The following is a 21237-nucleotide window of genomic DNA, read 5'->3' as shown; positions in this document are numbered from 1 at the left end:
CAGTGCCCTCCTTTCCCATAGCAAGCAATGCCAATTGGGTTTGCCATTTAAAAGGAGGGGTTGTGGTTTTGGGGTGGATGTGCAGCACTCCCCTCCCTCTACCCCACCACGTGGCTATTCTCTGGGATGATCCCTTCACCCCTCCCTCCACTGTGTGGCTATTCTCAGGGATGATCCCTTTTACTCAAGCGCAAACAGCCTAGCACAAACGGGGTCCTTTTACTGTTCCCTTATAAAAACTCCCCTATTTCAACCAGGTGACCATGAATGATATCACTCTCCTGAGGCTAACACAGAAAGATATAGACTGAAGGTTGCTTGAATGCAACCAAAATCCAGGACCATTGGCTGCCATGCTTTGTGCTGCAATGATTCCAGACTACATGCTACTGCCTTGGCATGTTAAAGTGTCCTACCGTGGAGGACGAAATAAGGCAGCCCTCGCCAGAAATCTGCTGCAAAGGCTTTCAGAGTACCTCCAGGAGAGCTTCATGGAGATGTCCCCGGAGGATTCCTGCTCCATTAACAGACTTTCCAGTAGCTGTACTGGCCACGAATGCACCCCAATTCTTCAGGGAAAATCAAACATTAAAAGCAATTGCTTTTAAACCCTGTAGTGTAGTTACAAATGTGCACTCACCAGAGCTGCCTTCTCCAGCTTCAGGGTGTGGGAACAATACGCCCTGGGAGGGTATTGGTTCCAGGGTGATGAAAAGCTCCTGGCTGCCTGGGAGAACGGATTCTCTGCTTGCCTGATGCGCATTCTCCTTTTCCTCCTCCTTCTAATCCACAAAATCCTCCCCCTGTTGTGTGAGACTCCCCCCTTGCAGGTGTCCACAGACAGTGGGGGGTTAGTTGTAGGGTCCCCCCTAGAATGCCATGCAGCTGACCATAGAAGTGGCATGTATGGGGCTCTGACTTGGAGTGACCATTTGCCTCCTTTGTCTTTTGGTAGGCTTGCCTGAGCTTCTTAACTTTCACGTGGCACTGCTGTGTGTCCCTGTTGCAGACTCTCTCCACCATGCCATGTGAGATTTTGGCATATATATTAGCATTTCTTCTTTTTGATCAGAGTTTGGCCTGCACAGATTCTTCTCCCCATACAGCAATCAGATCCAGTGTCTCCCATTCACTCCATGCTGGAGCTCGTTTGCGATTTTGGGACTGCATGGTCACCTGTGCTTCTGAGCTCACCACGCTGACCAAACAGGAAACGAAATTCAAAATTTCCTGGGGCATTTCCTGTGTACCTGGCTAGTGCATGGGAGTTGAAAGTGCTGTCCAGAGCAGTCATACTGGAGAACTCTGGGATAGCTCCTGGAGGCCAAGTCTGTCGAATTGCATCTGCACTACCCCAAATTCGACCCAGCAAGGTCGATTTTAGTGCTACTCTCCTCGCCAGGGAGGAGTACAGCAGTCGATTTTAGGAGCCCTTTAGGTCATCGGAATGGTGTTGCTTGTGTAGATGCATTGCTTATAAAATCAACGTAATGCGGCTACATTTGATCTAACCTTGTAGTGTAGACCAGGGCTTACTCAATGCATTATATTTTGCCTAAGTATTGCAGGACATATGGTATGCTTCACACTTCACTGCAAATTTCCTGGCTTTGATTTTTTTCTGACATAACCTTAACAGTCTTCTAATGCCATTTTTTTCACCGTGCGATGTTAATAAAATTTCTCGTCTTAAAATTGCATACTTTCAGGCTCCTGTAACTGGCATAGAACAAAATGTAATTTTGGGAAAATATTTACACTTCATTATTTTTAATTACTGAGTAATCATCTGGCCCTTTAATATCTGTCAGGTTGATGAGGTTGAAGCAGTCTTTGATGGAAAAGAACTCCTACCTCCTAAAAGTGGGGCATATGCTGAGCTCCCCTCAGAGTTCTTTTTCAAATGTTCTCAACATTGGACACATGGAGAACTTGTTCTTCCCTCATGCATCCTTTGCTGGTCGTGTGTTCCCCAAGCCAGATGCTTTTTCCCTAGCAGAATTTCTAGAGCACATGAAGGAGGAATTGGCACACGATGAGCTGAACTCATCAATACGTTACAGCTCCTTAATATGGGCTACACTGCCATAAATGGACCATACAGCTACTATAATGACTTCCTGAATAATTCCCCTGATATGGAAGAAGTCTTTGGCAGATGCAGGGCCAGTGTAAATGGCTCTATACCACCACTGCAGGAGTGCCCAGTGCAAGAGGTATGTGGTGGGAGGTGTAGGGCATGGCTATGTAATATCTATGTCCTGACTATTTCTGGCTCATTAACAAGCCCACAGGAAATGTTGCAGACAGATTGCAATGTAGGACATCCTCTGAAACGACTTTAACATGCATCACGGGGCATTGGGACAAGACCCAGAATGCCCCGCACCTACACCCCCTTCCCACAACCCAAGGTGCCAGAATGGGAAGAGGTGCTCTGTGGGATAGCTATGGGACAGCTGCCCATAATGTATCACTCCCAATGCCACTGCAAGTGCTGCAAATGTTACCATGACAGTGCTCTGGCAGCTGTCAGTGTGGACAGACTGCAGCGCTTTCCCTACTCAGCTGTACAAAGGCAGGTTTAACTCACTGCACTGTACATCTGCAAGTGTAGCCAAACCCTAACTTGGCAAGCTCCAGGAAAAAGGGAGGCAAAAAACCCTTTTCTTGATTTACACCAGCACAAGTGAAATTAGAGAATCAGGCCCAGAGTATATGTTATTCTTTCAGTAAACCTACTTGCCAGGTACACAGTTTTCAAGCAGTGTACATTTGCTAGGAACAAATTCTATGGAGAGCTGGTAGAAAAAAAAGTGAATTAAAACAATTTGCATCTAAGAGATAAAAATTGGTCTTAAATCCCTAAGAATTTCACAATTGCTTTTAAAAGTTCTATGCTTCCACAGACTATGTATGTGAAACAGCACTAACCATTAACAGGCTGTTAAATTAAATACGACATTTTACAAGTTACATCGGCTAAGAAGTTGTGTTATAAAAAGTATAGGAAAACTTCATAAGTCAGCCTATAAAACAACAAGATAGCTGCTCTTTTATTTTCTTGCAGGTATCTCCTTTGCCCACATGGATAATAAACATAAAGAAGCAATCTGCTGTGTACTCATGAATACATATGACTTACAAAAACATAAAAAACCCTTTAATGTTACCACTGAGTATTAATAAAACACTCTTTAGTGGATATTGCTGTTTGTATAAATTATATTATAGCTGGTGCTGGGTTTTTGTCTTGTTTAATTTTGTTATCAGTAGCTGATTGTGTCAAACAAGATGCTTGAAAATGTACAACTATTGATAGTCTGATCTTTTGGGTCTTTGATTTGCAATAAGTTATTCTCAAACAGAAAACTAGCCAGTTATTATCTTTTCTTGGCTTTGCAAACAGTAAAACCCAAAGAAACTCAAAGCGATTGGATGATGCTGCAGCCAGTTTTTCAATGAGCAGCAATCAGGAAACTGTTTTACATCATAGCTAGAGATGAGGCAGCAGAGAGGAAGGGAAAGCAGCTGGAGGTCAGCAAGTACATTACTTTTGTTGTAATATTTGGGATTTGCCTATGCTCCCAGTGTAACACAGGGACTACAGTTGTGGTCCTTCATCAGCTATAAAAACACAGGCTTCTAATGCTTGACCTAAAGAAGTGCAGCTTTAGGTATGGGCAGTATTAGGTTCCATACTCTCTCTGTGAGCCAGTTACTTGAGGGTGACAATCATATACCTGAATTCTTTCATTACAATGAGAGCTGGATAAGGAAGGAAACATATGCAGATATTTAAACCCAATTCTCTCCCTCTCTCATTCAGACTGAAAAAGTTTAAAGTTAAAACGAGTCTCTGATGATTCAATCTGAAAATTACAAATCAAACGCCCAGAGGTATTGTTTAGCACTATAAATTATAAACAATTGTATTACTGTTACAGAGTTTCAGGACACCACTCATGCCAACTGATGTGACGAGGAGACCAAAATATCTGGTGAAACAGTGAAATCTGTGCACAGCTATTTTGCAATTGGAAAAAAGAGGCTAAATTCTTCAAATAAATTCTTTGTTATGAATTATGCCTTCAGTTTGAATGTTCATCCATGGATGTCAAAGTAGTCGGGACAGCATTGGGTTTCAAAAAACCTTAGGTAACAAACATTTTATTATCAGAGTCCTTAGATATTTAATACTTTTAGATGAAATTATGAGACAATAACACCAACAAACAGACAATAAGAATAATGGGTCATATTTCTCCTGTACTCTGTCCTCTTTGTGTCACACTCATGAGGGAAAAGGGATACACACAATCTTGCCCCATCTCCTCTACCAGGGATTCCCTCAGTTGGAGGTGGGAAGGGCAGGGCAGGGGAGGGTAGAATCTCTATTAAGTATTCAGCTGATATAGCTGAATCCTTCTCCACCCCTCCCTTCCAACTCTTTCACAAGAGGTAGTCAAGGGCAGAAGGGGATGTGACTGGAATCCCCTGAGCTCCAACCATCCTCAGGCTGGCTGATGGTTCCATTGGGATCACTGCCATTTGGCAGTTTACAGGATCTCCTAAAATACTCTAACAAATGCAAGGGCTAGGACCTTCCTCTTTGTGATGCCCAGCAGAAGCAGTACTGAAGAGAATCTCGCCCTGTATAAACATTTTGACAAATTGAAACAATACATCGTTCTGAATCTATTTTCCCTTCTATTATTTCCTCTTCAACTATTTCACAATTTACAGAGAAACAGACTGGTAAATGTAATTCAGTTAGCTACCTTTGAAGATACCTTACAGTTTCATGTTAACTCAATAACCAGGCAACCAGTCATTAACTAGAGAGTAAAATAACAGTCTCACTGCTTTTGGCAGATATATAAAAAATGTGTGCGCAACTACCCAAAGAGAGAATTCAGCTAATCATTCATCAGACTGCCCTCAGTTGTAGCTTTCCTTTGCACATGAACATAGCTGAAGCTGTGTGCAGCTAAAGCAAAATACATTCCATATGAGAAAACAGATGACTTTAAAGCAGTGCCTCTCAACGTTTCCAGACTACTGTAACTCTTTCAGGAATCTGATTTGTCCTGTATATCCCAAGTTTCACTTCACTTAAAAACTACTTGCTTACAAAATCAGACATAAAAATACTAACGTGCCATAGCACACTATTACTGAAAATGTGCTTACTTTCTCATTTTTACCATATAATTATAAAAATAAATCAATTGGAAAATAAATATTGTACCTACATTTCAGCGTATAGTATATAGAGCAGTATAAACAAGTCATCGTCTGTATGAAATTTTAGTTTGTTCTGACTTTGCTAGTGCTGTTTATGTAGCTTGTTGTAAAACTAGGCAAATATCAAGATGAGTGATGTATCACCTGTAAGACCTTTGCATACCCTCAGGGATACGTGAACCTCTGGTTGAGAACCACTGCTTTAAAGTGTTGACTTCCATCTAAATATTTTGCTTCTGAATACTTATAGAACAATATGATGAGGAGGATATATATGATAAACACTCACAGTATTTTTGGAATAGATATTTCTGGTTAATGGAACTAGACAAAGGAAATGTTAGTTCATGAGTATCTGTACAATGTAACACCATACTCCACAATCAGAGCTATAGGATACATGCACAGTATCCCAAACCATGAAAGGGCCTACATCTATGTACAGGTATGGCAGACAATTCCCCCTGGCTACCCACTGAGAAATGTCCCTTACTACTAGGTGTTTATCATAATATGTTAAATCATCCATGCCTTCTCTATGAAAATTAAGGTCAGTAAACATTTTACACTCCTTTTGTGGCTTCACTACCCATTGCTGAGAGAACACTCGGATTCTCATAGGAGCTGATGGAGTTTATTTGCAACAAAGATGGTCTGCAGACATGGAGGGACTGCCACAGCACGCCACTTGGTGAGTGGAACCAGGTAGCCATCACCCCACCAGCCATAAGCAGAAGGGCCAGACAGGAAGGGGAAGTATAAAACCCAGACCCTGCAGCTCAGTTGGGAGGGAGATGCTGAAGGGGACAGACATATCCCACTGGGATGCAGGGGGAACATAAGAATATATCCCAGTGGTATACAGGGGGAACATAAGAATATAACATAAGAATGTCCATACTGGGTCAGACCAAAGGTCCATCCAGCCCAGTATCCTGTCACCGACAGTGGCCAATGCCATGTGTCCCCAAGGGAACGAACTTAACAGGTAATGATCAAGTGATCTCTCTCCTGCCATCCACCTCCACTGTCCTGGCTAATAGCCATTAATGGACTTAACCTACATGAATTTATCTAGTTCTCTTTTAAACCCTGTTATCGTCCTAGCCTTCACAACCTCCTCAGGCAAGGAGTTCTACAGGTTGACAGTGCTCTGTTTGAAAAACTTACTTTTATTTGTTTTAAACCTACTGCCCATTAATTTCATTTGGTGGCCCCTGGTTCTTATATTATGGGAACAAGAAAATAACTTTTCCTTATTCACTTTCTCCATACCACTCATTCTTTTATATACCACTATCATAGTAAGAAGTAGTCCAGGGGAGCCAGATAACTGTCTGGCTGTAGTGCCACCCGAAACATAGTCAGCGTCTTGTGGCTGGAATCCCCACTGACCCAGTGGTGGAACATTTTGCCATTGATAGGGCCCTGGGCTGGGACATGGTGGAGCTGGGTGAGCCTGTCACTCCACCCCACAGTGGCAGTTCTCCCCCTCCTTAGTCCAAGAAGCTGGCTCTTGTTGCTCACCCCTGCCTGAGCCCCTAGACTGCTTTGGGCTTATAAACTGCTACCACTCTTCCTTGACTACAGGACAGAGCTCTAATTGTTTGCCACCCTGCTCTGCTTGAGAGCCTGGGCATATTGACTACTAGAGCCCTAAATGATTACTCCCGTGCCCTGCTTGGGGTCAAAGCCTGTAGACTGCTGCTATATCTTCCCTCATTTGAGATTACCCTGCAGATCAGACTGCGAGGAGGTGCAACCTCCATCAGAGGCAGATGCACAGAGGTACATTAGTCACTGGGACCCTGGCCAACTGGGGGGCCCCTGGAAAAATCCACCACTGGAACCCCAGATGCCAGGCGGGAGGGGGGTAGGGTGGAGGAAGCCCCAGCAGCCCTTGACCTCATCCCTGGCAGACGCACCGGGCAGAAGGAAGCCCCAGCACCCAGGAGGAAGCTGGGAAGCCCCAACACCTGACCCCCACTGTGGTTCTGAGACTGGAGGAGCTTTCACTCTCTGCTGTGGGCCCAAGGATCATGGTGCAGAGACAAAGCTTCTCTGACTTGGGGCCCTGGGGGGGAGGGGCAGAAAGGAGTAAATGGGCTGTGGGGGCCACAGTGTGGGGGCAGAATGGGGACACCCTGGTGGAACAGGAGCAACCCAGGAAAGGGACAGAAAGGGGAGGGGCCATGGTTGGGCCACAAGTGGAAGGGGCAGAATGGGGCCAGGACTGCAGCCAGAAGCTTTGAGGAGGGGCCCCTCACTTGCTTTGGCCCAGAGCCCCAAAAACCTTAATCCGTCTCTGCAGATGTGGAAGAATGGCCACGCCAGTTTACATGGTCATAGGGACTAATATCCATATTTTGTGCTGACTTAATCGTGAATACTTGCCATTCTAATTCTTTTGCATAGAGCTACTGAGGTAAAATCCAAAATGTTTCTGTTTGTTGGTGAGCCCGGGTAGTTGTGGCTGGAGCCTCATACCTGCAGCGATGGCCCTAACATCTACATCTACAGAAATCTACATCAGGAACTTATGTGAGGATTGTTTCCCCAGGTGCATACACTGAATATGCTGAACTCTGGTACCGGACTTATACTCTTGGAGAACCCACACTATGTTCCAGTCAAACAAGGTGTGCTGCTGAAAGCTGCCTAGGGAATGCTGCTGTTGCCTTGTAGCAAGGGGGTGGACTTCATGTGAGAGAAACATTATATAAAATTTGCAGATTCTCTGCAGATGTTAAAATACCCTCTAAGGGAGGAAGAGTGATGAACAATTAGGCCCTAGGTTTAAGAGCTAGCAGAGAAGAAACAGGATGTGGTGACTCAGGTAAGCTTCTTCACTCAAGAAATGTTTAACCATTTCTTACATTCATTTTTTCCAGTGAATAACACTTTCTTGTACAATAAATATGGTGCATTACAATTAGAATGAAGTCATGTTACATAAGAGGCCCGATGCCAGGCATTAAAAGATATTTTTCCCCAGGAGCAACATATGATTCTTCCCTGGGAAACTTACTTGGGTCTTGGGTGTGTGTATATATATGAAGCTTTGCAATTGCCTCTGGGTTTGACACTTGATTAGACTGCTGATGATTTGTCTCACTGTCAGCAGTCACTATCTTATCTTCTTGGACACTGGCAGCTTTGGCATCCATAAATTTGTCTCTGGGCTAGACTGGCTTATTTTATCATTGCAATACTATTTTCTTTTTGACTTGGAATCAGAGGAGTGAATGGGTACTTGAATTTTGACTATGAGATCTCAGGGTTGAAAGTCAAAAGAAAAAGCAACTGGGATAGAGAAGAATTTAGAGTGAAAACTAGACTTTTTTCCTTGTTAAATTAAAGACAGTTTATGTGAACCTAAAAACCACTTTGATTTTATCCATGCACTGTGATAGGATTGGAACTAAAGAGCTTGTGGGACATCAGGTAACTAATAACTAATGATAAATAACAATGGCAATTATTATTTAGCATCTATTATCAATCCAAATTACTCTCAAGCCATTTAGGTGGCTCTAATATAGTGTGGAATGCTTTGTATTTTTCCAGAGACAAATGACCAGGGATTCACTTAGATGCCTGGGTTTCATCTTTTGTGTAAATTTTTAACAATGACCTCAGTTGTGCAAAGCAGAATCTGTATGAAATCCACTAAGATCTTCACTACTGCTGTTGTTTTTACCTATATGGAACTCCGATACTATAGTGATGATCACTAATACAAAATCCATAGACGGACAGACAGACTTCCTTAAACTTTGCACCTGTAAGTTTTCCACTGAGAAGCTGATGAGTTCTCTTGTGAATGTGATGATGTGAAACTAAACAAGGAAGTAAAGAAGCTGCATAATCTACATCTACTTTGAGGAAGATTATGCCATTCTAAGGCTAGATATGAACCTTCAGCACCCCTCCAACTGACATTCTGCTCACTTCTCTCCTATAGCAACTAGCACTCTCAGCACTCCAGTTGTTGATGTATGGCCAGGAGCAAGACAGATCCCTGGCCCTGCTTATGCCCAGTTCCCCTCTTTTCCCCTTGAAGTTCTGTGGTCCCCATAGATGTAAAGTTGGAACAGTCCATTCTCTTGCCTGGGTGCTGGGACTCCGATTTTTGCCATGCCTTTGCATTGGCTCCTTATGCTATTCCCTGAGTGCATATTACCGTAATGGCCACACAGAATCTGGCTGTTTATTAAAAAATTTTAGTAATGAATTTTCAAAACTGTTTGTAAATCTTTTTTCCACTATTTGTCCAGTTCTGGTGCTTACTATCTGTTAAGCACTGGCAATGTGCCTTTTCAAAGCTGGTTATAGACTACAACAAATAGGGAATGTGTGCTGGAATGGGATGAAAATTCTCTTCTTTCTCATAGGTTAGTTCTCTTGCATATATGCCTGAAGATGACTCTACCTCTGTTCACAAACAGAAGTTCTGCCTATTTTTTATTCATATGAGACTGCCTGAATTGCAAAACAGTGGAAATCAAGAAGGTCTTGAGGGGACATGGTTGGATTTCAGAAATCTCACTGTTGGCAAGTGTTGAAGAACTGTTTTATAGGCTCAGGGCCACATTCCGATGGAGCTGCATTGATTAGTATCAGCTGAGAATCTGATTCTGGAATCATTGATAGATTCTGTAACACTGACAGACCTCAGTTGTCGGGAAGGATTGAACCTGGGATCTCTGGAGCTTAGTGCATGAGCCTCTACCACAGGAGCTAAAAGCTATATGGCTGTTAGCTAAAGCTGTAGAGCAGACTCATTAATCTCCTTCTCTTTCTAAGTGATCTTAAAGTTGCCACTAGAGGTGGGACAGAACATCACACCTAGGAAGTGTGTGGATTACACTACAAAATAGACTTTTCCTGTCATTGTACTTGTAACATTACTAAAATCCTGCTACATATATGTTGGGAATCTCTATGATATTTCTTGCAGACTCTTTTCAATGAGGAAGATGTTGAAAAATAAAAGTACAAAAAATGGACTTGAAAACAAACTGGACGGCCCAGAGGATGGTGCATATTTAAAGCAGAGCATCTTATCCTATTTCAATGAACATTATAGGTGAAAATGGACATCAACATCCATGAACTTTGGAGCAATTCAGATCTGGATTCATAACTGGATTCACACTTAGCAGTTCAGGGACCTCTCTAGTTATACTAGGTAACAGCTGATCTACTTCCATTGAAGTTAATGAACAACACCCTCAAATTCCCCCTCTCCCCATGGGAGCAGGATAAGAGTTGTTGTTTTATGTAAAGCCTGGGCACTTCTTACTGGAGGCCTGGTTACTGTTATAATGATACCATGGTATTTAAAAGATCTTGATATCCACAATTTGGGGCATTATGAACATATCACTATATACTCCAGTGCTCTACAACAGATATTCAGTTTTTACAGCTAGTATGCGAGTTATCTAAACTGCTAAAAAATATTATGAATAACAGAAGTTTTATGAGCTCTGACAAGGTTTCCATGGCTACCTAATCCACTTTGCCAGTATGGAACAAGTCTTTCGCTTTTTCTGCTGGGTTTTTCCATAAACAGCATTTATTTTGCATGAGGCTGTGAACAAACAGAGATCAAGAAACATCTTTAAAAGCCAAGACAACAAATACTAAATAGCTGTGGGCATGGTATCTAAATGAAGGTAATGTTAAACTGGAGGGACTCTGATTCTTTTTTCACAATCAAACAGAATATATGTGATACCTACCTTCAGACTGCAAGGGACATGGGTGAAATCCACTATGCTTCATTCTTGGCTGAGCTGACAAGATCTGAAATTCCAGCAATCAGGATAGCAACTGATGAAATGGAAGGGTACGTTCTCATCATCAGGTGGAGATGTCCTCAGGGAAGCTGTCAGTGTTAAAATATTGTTTTTGGAACATGCAATTTGTGTGTGCATTTGTTCCTAGCTACTTCCTTCTTTTGCACTAATTGGCACATTTGAGAAGTCTGCACTCACCCCTCCAGCCGCTGATTTACACATCAAATGCAAAGAAGGTAGGTCTGAATCTCTCTCACCCAACTGTACAAAAGAAAGCAGCAATACTGAAAAAAATACTGGGATGTTGCTATTGCATGTGATGAGACATTTTAAATGTTGCTGTGCACACCATTAAAACCCTGAAAAATCTATTCAGTAGATTTTTGTACAGGGCTCAAGGCAATGTTAATTGAAATCAGTTGAAAGACTCCCATAATCATTTCAATTTCTTTTAAATTGCCTTGGTTTTGGTCCTGTAGATTTTCTCATGCACGATTAGCTTTGCTGCCAAACCCAAGTGGCCCAGAGCTGACCTTTAATCCAGCCAAGTGAGAGGCCTTTCAAATTTGACTCTAAACAGATCTGTGAAGTTGCGTGTGAAAACAAGCTCACAGGCCCCAAAATTGAATAGAGTTGATTTTGCCAAGGCCTTAGTGCAAACTCATAAGAAAGATTCCATTTCAGTTTTTTCATGTCTGTTTGCATGACTGATTCATTAGAAGTGGCAGAAGTCTTCAGTTCTAGGGAAACAACAGAATTCTGATCTCAAGAAAACATTTTGCCTATTACATCAGTCCTAAGACTAAATAGCGAGGCAGTTCCCACCAAGAAGGAGAATTATGGAGAGCCATTGAGCCCTCTCCAGGAATACACTGATGAGAATCCATTTCTGTAGCAACAGTAGATTTCTGATCTCAGGAAAATGTTCTTTTTTAGAATGGGATGTGAGCCAAACTACAAAATAATGAGATAGTCTCAATAACTGTGTTAGCTTGTAAGTACAGTTGCAAGCTTCTCAGGGCAAGTATGGTGACAACCTCCATAACATGCAAAGTTTATTATTATTACTTATACTAATGCTAATAATACTGTACATCAATGGTAGTTATACATGTCCTAATTCAGTATGTGTAGAACTACAGGACTATGGGTTTCCTTCAGGATAATTGTTCTTAAGGATGCTTGAGAAACAGCTTGTCAAAGCACAAACTCCTGGTGAATTTTTAAAGAAGGAACCTTGGTTTTTTTTTGTGATCAAGTTTACAATGAAATACAGATAATGAAAATGTTTAAGTTATTATATTAATGACAAATTATTTGATACTATTAGTCAATTTTGGAGAAATACAGATATAACAAACCTTTTCTGATAAGAAATCAAACAGAAACTGAGTAAGTCTGAGAAATACAATAGAACCTCAGAGTTATGAACACCTCAGGAATGAAGGTTGTTCATAACTCTGAACAAAACTTTATGGTTTACAACTGCTTACAACTGATCATTGACTTAATTCAGCTTTAAAACTTTAATATGCAGAAGAAAAATGCTGATTTTAACCGACTTAATTTAAATGAAACAAGCACAGAAACAGTTTACTTACCTTGTTAAATCTTTTTTTTATTGTTCCTTTTATTTTTTTAGCAGTTTGCATTTAATACACTCCTGTACTGTAGTTGTTTGCTGTTTGTTTTATCTCTGCTGCTGCTGCCTGATTGTGTAGTTCCAGTTCCAAATGGGGTGTGTAGTTGACCAGTCAGTTTGTAGCTCTGGTGTTCATAACTCTGAGGTTCTATTGTATATGGAGAGTTAAGGCAGTCTAAAACAATGTTTTTCAATCTTTTTGATACAGGGACCGGATGGCTGCCTTCCTAAACTGTGTCAGCGAGATCTCAGGAACCAACACCTGTCCATGGGCTGATCATTGAGATACGCTGATCTAATGCATTCTGGCCACAGGCCATCAGAATTCACAAGGATCATCTTAAAAGGAAGTTTATTGCTTGAAGACCATAATCAGAAAATGTCATGATCAAATGTTTGTTTATTCTAAATATATGAAGGCTGATTAACTCACATACTTAGCAGATGATGAACAAATATATCAGAAGTACCTGTGTTATATAAAGACAGAGGACAACATTTACATTTCGAAAAAAACAATGTGAAATAAATCATGGTGAAATGAAAGTCTTCAAACCTAGTTTAAAACTGAAAATGTGCTAATGAGTGTGAATATAATGTAACTGGAATATGCTTCATTCAAAAGGTCTCTTGTAAGGGATCATTACAAAGTTTATGATTTACTGAGTGTGGTCATCCTGTTTGTATAAATGTATCATTCTTGTATCTGAAACTAGAAATATGAAATATAACTCACAGGTCCGATTGTAATTATGCAAAGTGTGGGCCATTAATGGTGGTTTGGAATCTTGGTGGCTGTTTACTGCAAGCCTTCCTGTGAGTCAGGCCAGGAAGAATGAAGGCTTGGGGGTCTCACAGGATATGTGACCATGTCACCTGGTACTGGAATCCATCTTAAACCTGGTGCTTTTCCATTTAGAAGGAGGGGTGGGGACCCAGAGCGTCAAAAGATTCCCGCCTTGTGCCAAAGCTGTAAAAGGAAGTGGAACAGAACAAAGGAGGTTCCAGTCATGAGAAATCCCCTAGTTACCACCTGAGCTGGAGCTAACAAGAACTGTACCAGGGGAAAGGATTGGGCCCAAACTAAGAAGGAGTCCGGTCTGTGAAAGGCGCTTATTGGAACATCTCTTAGGGTAAAATTTTACCTGTAATCAGTTTCTTAATGTGTTAGGCTTAGACTTGTGTGTTTTGTTTTATTTTGCTTGGTAACTTACTTTGTTCTGTCTGTTATTACTTGGAATCACTTAAATCCTACTTTTTATACTCAATAAAATCACTTTTGCTTATTAATTAACCCAGAGTAATTAATACCTGGGGGAGCAAACAGCTGTGAATATCTCTCTCTCAGTGTTATAGAGGGTGGACAATTTATGAGTTTACTCTGTGTAAGCTTTATACAGAGTAAAACGGATTCATTTGGGGTTTGGATCCCATTGAGTGCTGGGTTCTGGAGACAGGAACACTTTTTAATCTGTTTTCAGTTATGTCTGCAGCTTTGGGGTGCATGGTTCAGACCTTGGGTCTGTGTTGGAGCAGACTGGCATGTCTGGCTCAAGTAGGCAGGGTTCTGGAGGGCCAAATTGGCAGCAAAAATGGGCTCAGAGGTAGTCTCAGCACATCAGGTGACAGTCCCAAGGGGGTTTCTGTGACCAAACCCATCACAAAAGGTATGCAGTTGTATCATTCTACTAATTCTGAATCAAATTAAGCCTGTTGGAGAATGGATAACTCAAGTAATTAGAGTTTATGAAGTCTCTACACCAGAGAGTGGCAACCTTTGGCATGCAGTCCATCAGGGTAATCTGCTGGTGGGCTGCTAGACATTTTGCTGTCATTGACCATCCACAGGCTGAGGTTCACCATTCCCAGCCAATGGGAGCTGTGAGGGGCCATGCCTGCAGATGGTGTGCTGAAGGTTGCCAACCCCTGCTCTACACACATTCTCTGATGCTGTTATAAAAACCAAAAAACTTCATAAGAACCACAGGGCCATTAGTTAACCCTGGAAGTTGGACCACACCAAACAGAAGGGCCCCACAGAAGCCTTGAAAGTACCTTTAAAAATAAAATTAAAGAGAACAATAATACAGTCTCAGAAGATGTGTACTGATGAACAAAAAGGGAGCCAAAAAGGCACAAAATAAACCTATATTCAGAGGTGGATGGTTTGTATAATTTTTGTGGTGCTCAGAATGGGTCCAAGTCCTGCCTCTCCAGCCACCCACACACACACAGCTGCCTAAGGCTCTGGGAAAGAACTTGGGGTGCAGGGTCTGGGAGGAAGTTTGGGTGTGGGAGGGGTGTGGGCTCTGGTATGAGTTTGGCTGCTGGATGGAGGGTCTGGGCTGGATAGGGGGTTGGGATGCAGGAAGGGGTGCAGGGTACAGGCTCTGGGAGGAAGTTTGGGTGCAGGATGGGTGCAGGCTTTGGGAACGAGTTTCAGTGCTGGGTGTCGGACCTGGATTGGGACAGGGGGTTGAGGTGAAGGGGGGGTTGGGGCGCTAGTGCAGGAGGGGGTGTGGATGTTGGGTGCAGGCTCTGGGCTGGGCTAGAGAGTTGGGGTGTGGGAGGGGGTCTGAGGGATGGGGCTAGGCTGAGAATGAGGAGTTTGGGATGCAGAAGGCAGGCTGCCCCGGGGCTGGGGTGGCAGGCCAGAGAGGAGGACTCCCCCCAGCCCTCTCCCCACCAGAAGCAGTAAGCTCCAGAGGAGAGGACCCCCCCCCCACCGCTCCTGCCGGCATGACATTCACCCAAGCCCCTCCAGGCTGCTGCTCAGGATAAGGCCCCCCCCCACCCCCCGGGGTCAACTCAGAGTCACCTGCTGGGGTGGGGAGGCAGGGCTGCCATGCACCTCCTCCCCTTCTCCCTCTGCAGGTGCAGCAGCTGCCTCAGTCTGCCCCCAGTGCTGCTCCCTTGTAGCTGGCCACGGGGAGGGAGCGCAGCACAGAACTGCAGGGGGTAGCCACCCACAGTCCAGGGCAGGCAAAGATGCTCAAGAGAGGCATGCAGGGGCTGCAGGTGGGGCCGGGGAGGTGCAGGGGGGTAGCAGGTGAGGCTGAGGGAGAGACCCAGACCCAAATATTGGTGAAGCTGAGCCCCCGGACCCTGAATTTGCTGGAACCTGGGCATCACGGGCCCATATAACCAGGGCCGGCTTTAGCCAGTGTGGGCTGATTCGTGGGGCATGTACTCTCCGGATTTCCGCACTTCGGCAGTGGTAGCGGGGCCGCGGGGCTCCTGCCAGAAGAGTGGTGGGGCTCTGCTGGGGGAGCGGGACCGCGGGGTTGCGGAGCTTCGGCTGGGAGAGTGGGGTTGTGGGGCTGCGGGGCTCTTGCCGGGGTAGTGGGGCTGCGGGACTTGCCGCACTCTGGCTGGGGGAGTGGGACCACGAGGTCTCGGGGCTCCGGCCAGGAGACCAGGGCTGCAGGATTGCAGGGCTCTAGCCAAGAAAGCAGGGTTGCGGGGCTCCGGCTCGGGTAGCGAAGCCGCAGAACTTGCCTCTCTGCGGCCGGGGGAGTGAGACCGCGGGGTTGTGGGGCTCCAGCCGGGGGAGCAGGCCCGCGAGGTTGTGGGGCTCCAGCTGGGAGAGGGGGGCTGCGGGGTTGCGGGGCTCTGCCAGGGTAGCCAAGCAGTGGGACTTGCCTCGCTGCAGCTGGGGAAGTGGGACCGCGGGGTTGCGGGGCTCTAGCCGGGGTAGCGGGCCCTCCAGGCTCCGTCCGGGAAAGCGGGGCTGCGGGGTTGTGGGGCTCTGGCCGGGGGAGTGGTGCTGCAGGGTTGTGGGGCTCTGGCCGGGGTAGCGTAGCCATGGGGCTCTGGCTGGGAAGCGGGGCTGCAGGGGTCTGACCTGGGTAAGGGGGCCACAGGACTTGCTGCGCTTCGGCCAGAGAAGAGCGACCGCGGTGTCCCGGGGCTCCAGGGCGAGTGGGATGGCGAGGTAGCAGGGCTCCGGTCGGGGGAGAGTGACCGCGGGGTTGAGGGGCTCCAGCCAGGAGAGTGGGCCTGCAGGATTGCGGGGCTCTGGCTGAGAGAGCGGGGCTGCGGGGTTGCGGGGCTCGGGCCAGGGTACAGAAGCCTCAGGACCTGCCTCCCTGCGGCCGGGGGAGGGGGACTGCAGTATTGCAGGGCTCTGCCAGGGTAGTGGGGCCTAGGGAGTTGCTGCGCTCAGCCGGGGGAGTGCGACTGCGGGGTTGCGGGGCTCCAGCCGGGAGAGCAGGGCTACGAGGTTGCAGGGCTCTGGCAGCGGTAGGGGGCCATGAGACTTGCCACTCTCGGCCGGGGGAATGGGACAGGGGGGTTGCGGGGCTCTGGCCAGGGTGGCGGGGCCGTGTGGCTCCTGCCAGGGTTGCGGGGCTCCGGCCGCAGTAGTGGGGCCACGGGACTTGCTGCGCTCTGCCAAGGGAGTGGGACCACGGGTTGCAACCAGGAGAGCGAGACTGCGGGGTTGCGGGGCTCTGGCCAGGGGAGTGGGGCTGAGGGAGTTGCTGCGCTGCACCTGGAGGAATGAGACTGCGAGGTTGCGGGGCTCCGGCTGGGAGACCGGGATCGTGGGGTTGCGGGGCTCTGGCGGGGGTAGCGGGGCCAAAAGGCAAAAGCTGACATTAATTTTGTTTCCCTCTGTTTGTTAGTTGACATCCTGTATTCATTGTCACCATAGAAGGGAAGAGCTCTGCATAGATGGAAATTTGTCTGGGCATCAGTAGAAAATGTTAAGTAAAATTTGCATTAAAAATTAAACCTGGCTGTTTGTCATCTTGTGTCTTCATTTTTATTTCTTAGCTTTTAGCTATTTAAGTGAACTCTAAAACTTTCATACTGACTGTTTACTATCTGACATTGTCTCTCTCTAATCTCCTTCATAACCATCATTGACTTTTTTCCATTTTAATACTATCTCATAGTATCAGAGACAGTGAGAAAAATAGCAAATAAAGGTACATGACTATCTTTCTATCTCTATAGAGAATGGTAGATATACATGCCTCTGTCTCACATAGAGAGATGTGTTGTATTCCCTGCAGCCAGGGCCAGCTTTAGGAAGTGCGGGGCCCAATTTGAACAGTTGTGATGGCCCCCTTGCAGGGATGACTGAAAAAAAAAATGTAAAAAAACACGTGGGGCTTGTACTCACTGGACAGTGCTCCGAGTCCTTGGCGGCACTTTGGCGATGGGTCCTTCACTCGCTCCAGGTCCCTGGCAGCACTGAAGGATCCACTGTCGAAGACCCAGAGCAAACAAAGGACCCACCGCCGAAGTGCCACTGAAGACCCAGAGCGAGCGAAGAACATACCACCAAAGTGCCACCGAAGACCCAGAGCACCGCCGGGTGAGTAAAAATTAAAAAGGCGCCTCTAGCAGGGAAGGGATTCTCACTGGGTGCGGGGCCCTCTTAGACTCGGGGCCCGATTCGGGGGAATTGGTGGAATAGGCCTAAAGCCGGCCCTGCATATAACTCACTGCCCATGCCTATATTGCTAAATGGCCATTCCAGCCATGCAGATAATCTTCAAAATGTGTAAGTCTGACCCTATATGAGGCCAGCTATGAGGTCAGGGTTGGTGAAGATAATGCTTAGTCCTGCCTTGAGTGCAGAAGACTGGACTAGAAGACCTCTAGAGGTCCCTTCCAGTCCTATGATTCTATGAGTGAATGGGATCATACATTAAAGTAAGCATTATATAAGGGGGAATAGAAGATCCAAAATGGAGATTCCTGTCCTGGACCTGCTCTCTTCTAGTATTAAAGAGGGAGCACTCTCAGAAACTGAGATGTTAGAAGAAGATAATCGATAATTTAAAAAGCAATAAATCACCAGGCCCAGATGGCGAATCAAGAATTTGGAAAGAGCTTCCGTATGAAGTGGCTGAGCAGCTAACACAAACAGCCAATCTCTCATTAAAAACAGCTAGTGTTCCAGAGGATTGGAGGGTAGCAAATATTGTACATATGTTTAAAAGTGTTTCTAGTGGTAATCTGGGGAATTATAAACCAGTAAACCTTACAACTGTGCTTAGCATATTGATTGAACTGATAATGAAATGCAGGATAATAAAGGTCATAATATTATAGAGTCTAATCAGCACAGATTCTGCAAAGGAAAAACATGTCTCATTCTTCTTTTAGAAGTCTTTGAACATATCAATACAATAGTGGATAAAAGAGTACTGGTTGACATAATTTATTTAGACTTCCACAGATTTGTGTCCATTTCACTGAATTGTTCATGTTGAAAAGAAAAATCTTAAAATTTGGTTCAAAATCATATTTTGTTTCAAAATTTCATTTAGTTAAATGGAAAACAATAGAAACCTGCTTTAAAATTGCCAGAATTGAAACAAAACATTTAGTTCAACCTAAAACTATTTTTTTTCCAATTTTTTGATTTACCAAGAATTTAGTTTTCAGGTCAACCTAAATCAAGTTTTTGTTTGTTTTTTAGTTTCTTTTGGAATTGCTAGTGAATAAGAGGGAAACGGTAGATGTAGTATATCTTAAGGTTAGTAAGTCTTTTGATACTGTCTCGCATGACCTTCTCATAAATACACTAGGAAAATACAGCCTAGATGGAGCTACTATAAGATGGGCGCATAACTGGTTGGAAAATCATTCCTAGAGCGTAGTTATCAGTCGTTCACAGTCATGCTGGAAGGGCATAACGAGTAGGGTCCCACAGGGATCGGTTCTGGTTCTGGCTCTGTGCAATATCTTCATCAATGATTTAGATAATGGCATGGAAAGTACACTTATACATTTTGTGGATGATACCAAACTGGGAGGGGTTGTAAGTGATTTGGAGGACAGGATTAAAATTCAAAATGATCTAGACAAACTGGAGAAATGGGATGAAGTAAATAGGATGAAATTCAATAAGGACAAATGCAAAGTACTTCACTTAGGAAGGAACAATCAGTTGCACACATACAAAATGGGAAATGACTGCCTAGGAAGGAGTATTGCGGAAAGGGATCTTGAGGGTCATAGTGGATCACAAGCTAAACAGTGTAACACTATTTCAAAAAAAGCAAACATCATTCTGGGATGTATTAGCAGGAGTATTGTAAGCAAGACATGAAAAGTAATTCTTCTGCTCTACTCTGCACTGATTAGGCATCAACTGGAGTATTGTGTCCAGTTCTGGGCACCACATTTCGGGAAAGATGTGGACAAATTGGAGAAAGTCCAGAGAAGAGCAACAAAAATGATTAAAGGTATAGAAAACATGACCTAAGAGGGAAGATTGAAAGAAACTGGGTTTGTTTAGTCTGGAGAAGAGAAGTCTGAGAGGGGACATAACAGTTTTCAAGTACACAAAAAGGTTGTTACAAGGAGGAAGGAGAAAAATTGTTCTTCTTAACCTCTGAGGAGAGGACAAGAAACAGTGGGCTTAAATTGCAGAAAGGGCGGTTTAGGTTGGACATTAGGAAAAACTTCCTAACTGTAAGAATGGTTAAGCACTGGAATAAATTGCCTAGGGAGGTTGTGGAATCTCCATCATTGGCGATTTTTAAGAGCAGGTTAGACAAACACCTCTCAGGAATGATCTAGATAATACTTAGTCCTGCCTTGAGTGCAGGGGACTGGACTAGATGACGTCTTGAGGTCCCTTCCAGTTCTATGATTTTATGGTTCTATGAACTGAGAAATCCATTATTTGCACAGTTCCATTTATTAATGATCTGGAAATGTGATAAATAGTGAAGTAGCAAAATTAACAGATGAAGCAAAGTTATTTAGGTTATTTGGGACCAGAGAAGACTACGAGGAACTTCAGAGGGTACTAACAAAGCTAGGCGGATGGGCAACATAATGGGCAAATGAAATTCAGTGTTGATAAATGCAAAGTAATCCACATCAGAGGAATAAATTTAAACTCCATATGCGCTTTTTACAGGGTTATAAATTAACTGTATCAACTTAGTATTGGGAACTGGGCATACTGTAGACAGCTCAGTGAAGACCTCTACTCCATATGCAGCTGTGATCAAAAAAGCTAATAAGATGTTAGGATGCATAAAGGATGGTATAGAGAACAATGCAGAGTATATGATAATTACATCCCCAAAATGATCAAAAAAGCTAACGTGTGTTAAAAGATCATTAAGGCTTCAAAGTGAAGACCTGTCTTTGCTACCTCAGTTCGGCCCCTTTGTGTGTATGCATTATGATACAATCTTTAACTACTGGAGATGATGCAACAGTGCTGTGCTGTAAGCAGTTCATACCCAGTTGATGCCTGACAGCCCCATAACATTCTGACTTCAGTAAATACCAGAGAAAAGTGAGTCTGGAGAAAGCTGGGACACCCTCATTCAAGAACTGGATTGAGGTCTGCAGAGACAGCTATGTGAAGAGAGAGGAAGACAGGGGATTAAAGAGAAGACTAAAGAAAGGTGCCAGAAAGGAATTCACAGAGGAGGGACAATGAGGAATCCTGCAGAAAAGAGATTGCACAGAGGACTGGGAGGAACCATGAGGGATGACACGGAGGACCGAGAGGGACCAAAAGGGATTTCGTAGATGATTAGAGGGCACCACCAGATTTTAACC

This window comes from Gopherus flavomarginatus, chromosome 4, assembly GCF_025201925.1.
Source record: "Gopherus flavomarginatus isolate rGopFla2 chromosome 4, rGopFla2.mat.asm, whole genome shotgun sequence".
Lineage (NCBI taxonomy): Eukaryota > Metazoa > Chordata > Testudines > Testudinidae > Gopherus > Gopherus flavomarginatus.
The sequence above is the reverse complement of the archived record's forward strand: the minus strand, read 5'-3'. Positions refer to the sequence as shown.